Raw genomic sequence first — 12,039 nt, 5'->3', positions numbered from 1 at the left:
AATATTATATGTTACTACTAGTGCCTTTATTACATACATAAAGACCGAAGGTTTGTATTTGTTTAGGAACAAACTACAAATATTTTAAGCAATTTGTATTTTTCTGGACATACAAACCTACAGGTCTTTACATAAATGTCCCACCTCAAGCCACCCCTCATTCTGCTACCTGAGCCAGAAGGTTAAAGTGAAACATAAGGATAGGGGTGGGGGGGACTCCCACTCTACCATTGATAGTTAACCACCTTATTTAAAGTTAAACGGCCGTTTTCCCAGCTTGCGCTGCAGTTATATCCATATGTAAAGACCTTCGGGTTTGTATATTAGGAAAATACAAATTACTTTAAAAATTGTATTTATTCCACCTTTGCAGCATTGAAACGAAAAGGGTTTTTACTCTATTCATTTTTATCTATGTATGTATACATTCATGTAGATTTTGGTAGGGCTGGAGTTAAATGTGGATATATTGCCTAGTCGCAAGCCATGCAAATGCAGATACACTAATTGAGGAAATGCTGTAATATGAAATTTTCTTAGGTATGCAAACATAAACCTTATATCATATCTCCCATCACAGCCAACCTTCTTTGTTCATTACCCTACTCACTCTTCTTAACCACCAGTTAACCCATTTCCAACGTGCACTGAAAGCTTTTCCTTCATTAAAAGCTCTGGTTCATATAGCTCTTAAAAAAATGTCATATTTGAAGAAATGTAGCAGCACATACCTTCCAATACTGTCATCAGTGTTGCTGGTCATAATAGCTACTCATGTATTGTATCAACAATAACAATCAGTGAAACTAATTTGAAAACTTTAATCTCTCTTCAAATTACTACTCAATTGGCCCTTACTATTTTTTCTTTTTATTATCTACCGCATTTGTGGATAATATGGTGTTATGTATAGCTGGGTCACAAAATTAAGCATTTGCTGTGTACTGTACCCTTCCTGCTGTTACCCCACAAAACTCTTATGCTGGTCTCTTGCATTTTCTATTCTCGGCCTTTGATTTGTTAATAAGATATGTTCAAGCTAAGAAGGTTTACAGATGTGAGGTGGTGGGCGTCAATATTAACTGCTAATCTAATGTTGCATTGTTGCCTCAGGAATGTTTTGATGCTGTGTCTGGACAATGTTTGGTTAGATTGTATTAATGTTTGGATAAAACTATCAAATGCACACTTTGTTAATTGCCCTGAGACCTTTATGGGAACCTGAATTGAATTTGATTTATTATTTTGTTGCATCAGTTCTGACATTATGTTTCCTAACTCTGTGTTGCATTCTTTGATTTCAGATTCTCCCTCAGAAGAACCTTCCTTCCTTCGTCAGTTTTGATTAGCATCAGGATTTTGGGAAATGCATGTTGTTTAATGGTACTACATGGAACATTACCAATAGCAACTCTTAAGCATATGAGACAACAGTGAATTACTGTGTGCGTATTTAACAAATTTAAACTAGTAAAATTTGTGTTGAATATTAGATTCATACATCAGCAGTGAAATCTGTTTGTAGTCCTTCAAGATATTGTACTTAACTTTTTAACAGATTTATTCAGTAATTATTTGTAAACAATTTTATGTTAAGAGTTGTGAGTTGAACACATTGTCATTACAGAACAGGACAGGACATAAGGCTAAAATGAATCCAAAACATTCTTTAGAATTTCCTTTGAAAAGTGAAACTGAAGGTGCATTATCATTACCTTCCATAAATCAAGAAAACATCAACATGGCTGCCTTTAGTGGAACCAGTGATGGAGACTTTTTGTCTCTGGATCCATTGATGGACATCAAAATAGAGCCAGAGGAATTCTGTGAGTCTAATGAAGATGATGAATATTCATATGAAATGAATTCAATAGTGAATGAAAAACATCAACAAACTTGCAAAAAGGATGTAAAACAAGAAAGAAGGGTCCGTGACAATGGAGAGAAGCCTTTCATATCCAATGATTGTGAGAAAGCAATTTACAAGAAAGTTAATCTTACAAATGATATCACAAATCCTACCAGAGAGAAATTCATATGCAATGACTGTGGGAAAGCATTTTCCTTGAAACGTAATCTTATAGTTCATATGAAAATCCATACTGGAAAGAAGCCATTTATGTGCAAGGAATGTGGGAAAGCATTTTCCCATAAACTAAGTCTTAAAGTTCATATGAGATTACATAGTGGAGAAAAGCCATTCATTTGCAAGGAATGTGGGAAAGCATTTTCCCAGAAACCACATCTTACAATTCATATGAGAACCCACACTGGAGAGAAGCCATTCATTTGCAAGGAATGTGGGAAAGCATTTCCCAGGAAAGATCGTCTTACAATTCATATGAGAATCCACACTAGAGAGAATCCATTCATATGCAACGAATGTGGAAAAGCATTTTCCCAGAAACAAATTCTTAAAGTTCATATGAGATTACATACTGGAGAAAAGCCATTCATTTGCAAGGAATGTGGGGAAGCATTTTCACAGACTCCAAAACTTAAACTTCATATGAGATTACATACTGAAGAGGAAAAAGAAACAATATGATAAAATAAACCAGTTAAGGCAGAGATTTCTCAAATGACCAACTATATGACAGATCAATATCACTTAAAAAATCTGCTCAAAAAATAAGGAAAATAAAGAATAATACAGAATAGGGGATGAACAATTGAGTGGAAAATTGGCACTAGTAAAGGCCCTAGCTACACAAATGAGAAACAAACAACAGAAGATAAAAGCAAAACAGATAAATAGGCAGTTTGGTGAAAATCCAAAGATTGTTTATAGAAACATGAAAGAAACAGTGGAGGTACGAACACCACCAAGCAAGGAAGACCTAGAGAGATTTTGGAAGCCACTGTTTGAAGACCCCAGACAACACCAAGAGAATTCATGGATTGACACCATTAGGTAGAAGAACAGCCAGAAACAGCAAATGCCACCAGTAAGCTTCATCACAAAAAAAGTAACAAAACTAAAAGAATATATTCATTTCAAGACCCCAAGAATAGGCAAGATCTAAAATTTCTGGCTTAAAAAGATCACAGCACTACGCCACACTTAAATGCAAGCCTTTTCAAGAATAGTGAAAGGAGAAGAATCACCAGAGTGGCTCACAACAGGAAGAACCAATCTTCTCCCTAAGAGCTCTGAGACTGAGCTCCTTAACAAATATAGGGTCATCTGCTGTCTATGAACAACCTACAAATGGGTCATAGGAGTCATAGCAGATGGGATATATGAAATACAAGAAAATGAGAGAAAAGACAGAGAAAGAATACATCAGCTGCTGAAAGAAGATACGTAAGTCAGAATTAACATCAAAGAACAAGATCACTGCCATAAACCAGCTGGTAATACCACTGGTGACATATGGTTTTGGCATTGTAGACTGGCCACAAGGAGAGTTAGACAGGATGGATATTAAAACCAGGAAGATTCTCACCCTACACAAAGTCACATACAGACACCAGTGTGTGGACAGAATATATCTTTCTCACAGAGAAGGTGGACTAGGCCTGACTGAGATCAACCAGGCCTACAGAGCAACAATAGTAAGTATAGGGCAGTACTTGAAAAGCTCTGAGGACGAAAACATCAAAAAGGTTGCCCAACACCATAATGGAGCCCTGAGCCAACTAACATCAATAACAAAACAGGCTAAGAACTTTGCAGGAGATCTGATAGAAGACAGAGGGTACTGAACAGACTCCAGCAAAAACGATAGCCAGGAAGACCAAGCAGAAATACAGTCACAGAGAGGAGAGACTTCGAATGGAAAGGTAGAAAGACAATGGAAGAGCAGGAAGATTTCAAGAAATGGAAAAAAGTTTCATAGACAACAAAGAGTCACTCAGCTGTATAAGAAATGGAGATCTAGGTTATGATGGAGAAAGACTGATAATAGGAGCACAAGATCAAGGCTTCCTAACAAAGAGCTTCAAGAAAATGCCAAGCATATCAGCAAATGATCCATGTAGGATTTTTCAAGCAGTGATTGAGTGTTAGTCATCTGATATCAGCCTGCAAGACTGCTTGCAGATGGTCACTACACAGCCCACCACAACAAAATGTGTAAAGTATACAGAACTGAAGTAAAAGGAAAAGTATAGGAGCATGAACCAGATCCAGTCACCTCCAATAGGGCTGTTGCCATCTTTTATGACAAGGAAATTCCAACAGGAAGATATATATAGAAGGAGGTGCTATGAGACCTGATGTTGTGATCTGGAACAAGGAGGAATAAACAGCAAAGATTATAGATGTGACAGTACCCAGTGACTTTGGCCTCAATAGAGCTGAAAGGCATAAAATAACAAAATACCAAGACCTGAAGAATGACCTGAAAAGCACATGGGAACTGAAGGAAATAGAAAAAAATACCTTTAGTGGTAGGAGCAATAGGACTTATAAAGAAAAATCTGAGAAAATATCTTCAGGGTATACGAAATTACCCAGTATAAATGAGGTATAAATTGCTGCCCTCAAAGCAATGGTAAACACCGAGAAACTAGCCCAGCCATAGACCCCAGGCTGGGGTCCATTGCACCCCTGATATAAACTGAAAATTAAGAATAACATAAGCGAAAGAGAAACCATATAGTTGCTCTTTATGTCAATGAAGTTTTTCTCAAACAAGTCCTCTCAAAAGACAAGAGAATTCACACTAGACAGAAACTGTTTACTTGATCTCTGTCCAAGTAGTTTTTATTACATGATTTTATTTAACTTGACTCCTGCGTCTGTTTTGAATGGTGTTTGAAAACTCCTGCTAGAAAGAAGTCATATCCTGTATCTGCACTTGGTTTCCAATAAGTCTTTTTTATTAGGGTTTTTCATTAGGTTCATTTTAGAATGAATGTGTTAACTCAGTAGAAAGACGATGTTGAAACAGTTTTTCTCTTGTAGACTCATAACATATGTGAGCACTCATGGAGGATAGATATTATTCTTTTACACTGCATGTTGTACTTTTGTCTTCTATTCTGCAAATCATAGTCATTGATTCTGAATGCCAGACTGTTTTTCAGGTGTCAAAATGCCCAAGCAAAGTCATTCATAAGCGAGGATGTTCAGTTGTACTGACAGATTTGTTAATGTTTTGCACCCCAAGGTAAGTTGCACTTGATGTGGAGATAATTATTGTGAACTTGTCTGCAAAATCTATAGAAAAAAAGGCAACAGCAACCTAAGGGACGATAAAAAGAAAAACCATATTCATATTTTTATTATCCAAATCATGACCATCATCATTGCCGTTACTCAAAGAAGAGAAGGAGAATCTGGAGGAGGGTCTCACTGAAAATGCAGATGAAGGTTCTTCATTTGCAGTCTTTATTAGAAGTCAAGGCAGAGCCAAAGTATTTTGGCCAGAGTGAATTTGATGCAAAATGGTTGTGTAACCTTTATGCAAAGGTAAAATAAATGACTTTGTTTTTTTCTTACAATTGTTCTCAATAACACTGTACAGTGCTAGGTTAAGAAATTCCCTTTGCCTTCTCCACTTATCTTGTTCCTTTGTATTTTTGTATGTATTCCAAATAAAGAGTTAGTATTGTCTCTGCTGAATAAAGAATTAGCTTTGTCTCTGGCTGACATGAAGTTTTCTTCCTTTTGTTATTCAGCATTGTGCATATATGCACTTGTATATGTAGTTGTAAGCTTGAATATTTCCATGAAATGTTATTCTTAGTAGAAATAGAAAGGATTGATATCTTCATTAAACTTCAATGAAATTTAGGTGCAGTTTTATTTGATTATTTTTTATATGTTCTTGGTATTAATCTTCTACAAAGATTGTGCTACAGCATTTGTAAGTAAATCCTAATGCCTTGTATTAGCTCACTAAATACTACATTGGACTGTGTAGTATTTTGTTTTAGGTTAACCAGTCTGAAGTGTTGAGACTAGACTAGTTATGTAAATGACTAAAGTAATGCATTATTCTGATTAGATTAAACCTCTTTTTTATTTCATTTCATTGTATAAACTTTTGAGAATACTGATATATAATAAAAAAAATTTATCCATAAAATTTTTCATTTGACCCCATTAAAACTTAAATAATATCAGTATAATATTCTACACTGCCAAAAGTGAATGAATGCACCATGATTTGGTCTAAATGCACCGAGTATCTGGTTCCAGTGCACCTCTTCCCTACTGAAGTTCATCTTTCCTTGTGATCCCAATGCACCTTTGGCGAACTGTATAGATGACTATACTATTCACTTTGCAGGATTATTTTCTTTGATAAAGTGAATCAGTTTAAAAAGTCTGAATAAAAACAGAATATTACAAAACCAACAAACACATCCTACTATGAGGGAGAAGTTTAAAACTTAACTACTTTACTAGGTAGCTACCTCTTAATTCAAACTGCAAGAATAGCTGTTTCTGTAGCTGGTAGTTAACTTCTAAAAAAAATAACTGTGCTAATTATTCCTTCGGACCTGTGGTGGCTGCTCAACAAATTGTGTAGCTTACCCAGCTCCTTTATCAGGACAAGGTTGCATCTCTTCTTAGATGTGCAGTTGAGGAAACGGGAGAATGAATGAGGGAGTGACTAGCTTCTCTTCTCTGCCCCTTCATCCTTCTGCTTCGGGGCAGAGTGGATCCAGCCGTCACATGCTGGAACTCATGACCGATTCATTTAAGTTTTGCAATGGAACAACCATTCTATTTACCTTTATAGAGTATAGAAGCAACTGCCCCTTTCCCTAGCAAGGGAGGTCCTTGGGAAGAAAACAACCCCTCTGCTTATATTTGCCTTACTGTCTTTTAACTCTCGGATTCATCCCAACTTGACTTTGTGTGGGGTTATGTTTCTTCCTTCATTCAAAAAAGCCCAGAAGTCTGGCAACCAATCGCACAGTCAGTCTCAGTGTAATAAATACATGTTTTGAAAACAGATAATTACATATCTGTAAATAGAATCCATGACCTGAGGGGTCATTGGTGAATTAGGAGCGTCCTACGTGACTAAGACAAATCTAGATCACGCTGTGCAATGCCTGCAGTAGCCTGGTTTAAGTTTGTTTGAAAACATCATCGATTTATACCTTTGTCAATTTTTCATAACACCATCCATGGGAAGCGGTTGACCTGTTAACCTGCGCCGGAAACTTGTAACTTCCGAGCCGGCGGACTACGTATGTTTTTTATGTGAATCGCTGAGATAGCTAATGTATCGCTATCGACGTGATGCTTTAAGTATTCAGTTCGTTTCAAGTGATCAAACGGAACGGTCTCATGACCGAACTATCTCTCTTGTAATGGAGTACAGAAATAAAGTTGTTGTACTGTTATCAACTTATCCGTTTGAATCATCTCCCTTACTCTAAGAAGAACCACTCTACTAAGATAACGTAGGAGAGAAGAAAAGGCGAACCAGTAATGCTTACGAACAACAGTCGTAAGAAAAGACAAACAGTCTTTCGCCAAAGCGGAAAAAACAACATCTGTACTACGATCAGTTTATCAGAGACAGACTTCTTTTACCTGAAGATCTCTCGAAGACTGAGTATCTTGATGCTTGCATGGTTTCTGCATAATGAAGTATGGGAAAAAATATCTAAACTATTATCATGACACTTGAGTTGAGGAGGAAGTTACCAATGCCTAGTCCAAGTGCCTACTATTATCCCAAATAGCTGAAGGTATAAATGAAGGCATATTGACAGCAGACTCGATATGCAGTAATAAGCCACAAATAATTCTAGCCCACTGGAGACCTGATCCGAATGTCAATATGAAACCAAGTTGTATGTTGTTAGAAATTTTAAGTTCTTGGGGTTATTACATTTATAACATTTAAAGCTACTTATTATCCCTTGCCATACGGGTGACAAAGGCAACCCTTGTCACTTTGTTTCAGAACTTCATTAATGAATGAACATTGTAAGTGGTAAATATAATCGCTACAGTGGATATTGACAGGCTAATTTACTGAAGAACTAAATATTGAGGAGACTTTAGTTTCACTGTCCTAACTTTCATTTATTCACTAGTGTCACCAGTCTAGTTGGTCTTCGTGAACATAGCTGTGAGGAAATCTAAGTGTTGGAATAAGGTACCTACCAGAAAGCACATCAGTCATAGACACGCAGAAGAACACATACTCCAGCCAAAGTAAACAGGTCTTTCACCCGTTACTCAACAAAGTTGACTTCCAACTGCTCCAAACAGACAAACTGGAGACGACGTGAAGATCATCTTGCCAATCATCAAGCCCATCACCTCCCAATCAGCAAGGCGATTTCCTGCTGCTGCTACTGCATTCTCGACAGTGTGTTGTTATGAACAGAAAGGTCTGCTATCCAAAACCTGACTAGTAGGGATGGGCAAGGACCGGTACAAGTACCGGTTTTTCCGGTCACAGGCTTCATGGTACATTACCTGGAAAAATCTCAGTTCCGGTAATTTACCGTTATTGCTGTTAATTAAAAAAATAGTAAAAATGCCTCTCACTATGTGCTGATTGCTGAACCACTATAATACTCAACACACATACAGTACAGTGAACAAAGTAACACCAGTTATTTTAAAACTTATAGTATCTGTATGACTCACTATTTCTAATTGTGCTGATACGGCAAAGGCAACTACATTCGTTTACTTCTTTTTGGCTTACTTTTCTCAATCGACCTACTGTTCTGCATTAGAGTAAAGAGTACTACACTAATTTCAACGATGTTGCCTGGTTGAAGACTACTGTATATCTTATGAGGAACAATTATTATAGTCGAATATTATTATTATTATATTATCTATCTATCTATCTATCTATCTCTCAATATATATATATATATATATATATCTATATATATATATATATATATTTAGATATGTGTGTGTATAGGCTAAACATAAAATACTTATATAGTATTATGAATCCTCCTTTATCAAATTATCATAATATGCACTGTTATGCATCAACTTCGCAATAAAGTTGGTAAAAGAATCCTTTCACAGGTAGGCCATATAATATTTTGGTAAAATTTAGTTTGAACAGATTTTTCTTTAATTAGCTTGAACTGATATATATATATATATATATATATATATATATATATATATATATATATATATATATATATATATATATATATATATATATATATATATATACTATATATATATATATATATATATATATATATATATATATATATATATATATATATATATATATATATATATATATATATATATATATTGTATTTTTCTTGTTTTATAATAGGAGCAGTATTGCTCCTAATTATTGTTTTATGGTTTTATTGCGTTATTAATATAAGTTTCATATAATTTTTTCATTCCTGTTATAAATAGGTTGCAAATAGATATAAAATACAGGCCATTCGAAAATCCTTTCGACAAAGGCAGTCACACTCTCATGTTATTCCTAGCTACTATTGTCGGTTTCATTCCATCTATCCACTCACGTGCGTATGGGTACTACGTGATTGGCTTATTGTGATGAATATCAAACTATTTCTCCAATGAATTATTGGAATATTTATTTATTTAGACAAAGATTCCTCGGATCTTCTGATATAAAATATAACCTGTCGAGTTATATCAATAACATAGCAACAGAAGCACACGAAAGACGAGTTTGCATCAACAATCGACTCAGACCAGACAGACACCAGCGAACGATGAGCTCTCAGGAATTATAATTCATCTCATTAGCATAGCGCAGACCACACATAGTAGGCCTATGCTCAAAAACTGTTCGAATCACGAGATCTTCTTATAATTCAAACTTTAATGTATATGCAGCTTCATTGTATGCTTATGAAAAGCTTCATTAGGATACCAAAGAAATATCTACTACGACAGTAAAATAAAAATAAAAATACCGGTAAAACACTAGCCATGAACTAATGGAGCTAGGCCTACGTTAGTGATTCACCTGATATTTTATTTTACTGGCGTTCTTTAAGTAAACATTCATTCTATTTCAGTCAAAATTACTTTTTTATTGTAAACTTTTCTATTAACTTTAACTAATTATCGTTCAAATGCCCAACAGTTATGCCTAGGCTAGTCTTTTTATGCCCTATGTATGTCATCAACACTGGATGGCAGGAACTGAAAGGCTAACATTTTGGTGGACAAGTTATTTAGCTAAATAGTCCCGAAAATGTCCAGACACTGAGCAATTAAAATTATTTGCATACTTGAAAAAATATCTAAATATGCAGAGTATTCGAAAAAAAAGCACGATAGCATTGCAATCATGTCATGTCTTCACTGGAATTTCCTGTCTTCCAGGCAATACAATAAATAGTGTCTGTTGTTGCTTTCACGTCCCCCAGGCCCTAGACAGCATCATAGCGTATTGCTACATCTACCTAAAACCTACGTTGGCCAGCGAAGAGATGAAATGAAACCGACGATAGTTAGCAATGATAACGTCGCTGAAAAGGGGATCATCATTCTTATTACATTCTTAGGTAACTAAATTTTTCATTACGGTCTCAAACAATAGAGTTAAATGAATCGTTTCAATATATTTAGGATCAGGACTAGAACTGTCTTGTCGGTTCTTCGAGCACTTGACTGACTTATTCAAGAAAAAACAGTCAGTTGGAGAATTCGTTATGTAAAAAGAAATTATTTCAAGCTACCTCAGTTTCTCAATTAAACAGAAGACTATGAAAATTCCTTGTTTTCTATTTTATCATTCCTTGGTTGCAAAACCTTAAGAGACCGGAAAGGTACTTTCCATTTTCAAGCATCAAAGGAGGGAATTTATCTTTACAGATTATAAATATCAATAAGAGCTAAAGCTTTCTTTGGAGTACTCAGTGTGGAGTAGCTGTTTTCCTTTGTAATAAAAGAAAAAGCATCAACGCAAACAATAAAAGACACATAAAGGAAGAAACAGTAAAGTTAACTTTTCTAACAGAGGGTCAGCATCTAAATAACAGCTTTATAAACTTGATGAATCAAAAAAGAAGCTATTGAGTCTAACTTATGAGATCAATTAATGTATTATAAGAAAGGAGATTTGCATATCCAATTTTCTGTTTTACAAAAATATGATTGAACATTATTGGCTGGAACAAATTTTAGATATTAAACTCTACCACGATAAATGGCCATTTATATAGAATATGTTCTGCTGGAATAACAGGGGTAAAGAAATAGTTGTATTAATATTTAGTTTTTGGAATTGGGAAACTCAGAAGATCATTGAGTTGTAGCTGTGCCACGAATGATTTCAGAAATTGGAAGGAATTCCAGATTTATACAATGAAAATTTCACCCATATTGTTGAAAATAATGAACGTACTTATAATTCCAAGTTGTGTTACAGCCGAGACCTTAGAAAAGGGAGTGTGATTATATTTCCGACAATAGTTTTGGAACCGTCACAAGTAATGAAAATTGACAATAATTCAAAACTATTCCTAATTAGGAATAATCATATTTTTGTTATATAGATTTGTCTGTAAGGTCAAATACAAAAGAAAGAAAATGACTTTATAGAAGAAAATCATATTTCAGGCAGAAACGAAATACCTCAGGTAGTAGCATTTAATTAAAGAGAGAAACATTTACAAGTGCTTTGGTTATTTGGCATTATCCACAAAAGTTGCATAAAATCCGAACATCTAACCTAACCTTCGAACAAACTAGCAGTTTTATAATTTTTAAATTATTTTACAGTTATTCACATTATAGAACATTCAATATCAGCTACTTTGCTATCGTACAAATTTCTGTATTCGCCAGTTATCCGTATCATAGTCAAACCAAAATGACCATGGACATGTAGTACGTTTTAGACGCTGCCACAATTGATTCATAAAACCTAGACCTAAGTTTGGATGTCGTGTAGATGTGGCAACATGCCGCCACACCTTTCCATGCAAGGTTCTGCGTATCTAACCGTGAAATGAACTGAAATCTGAAGAATTTAAATCATTTAGTAAACTGCTTTGATAAAAAGGTAGTATACAATAGTATAATTTAGTAGTTTTCGTAAGTTTTACTCGTCATGATAAGGTTCTTCAGACGATGAA

The 12,039-nt window shown here is 35.0% G+C and overlaps 1 long non-coding RNA gene across 1 annotated transcript in view; it reads left to right on the top strand.

Annotated features, from left to right (window-relative positions):
- LOC135204729 (uncharacterized) overlaps positions 1-5,957 on the top strand; it is a 25,298-nt gene extending 19,341 nt beyond the window's left edge. Inside the window, exon 3 of the long non-coding RNA XR_010312312.1 lies at positions 1,305-5,957. This is a non-coding gene — a long non-coding RNA (uncharacterized LOC135204729). The remainder of the gene's footprint in view (positions 1-1,304) is intronic.
- Positions 5,958-12,039: the final 6,082 nt, after the last annotated feature.

The sequence above is a fragment of the Macrobrachium nipponense genome, chromosome 47 (assembly GCF_015104395.2).
Source record: "Macrobrachium nipponense isolate FS-2020 chromosome 47, ASM1510439v2, whole genome shotgun sequence".
NCBI lineage: Eukaryota > Metazoa > Arthropoda > Malacostraca > Decapoda > Palaemonidae > Macrobrachium > Macrobrachium nipponense.
Note: the sequence above shows the minus strand (reverse complement) of the source record. Positions and strands in the feature narration are given on the sequence as shown.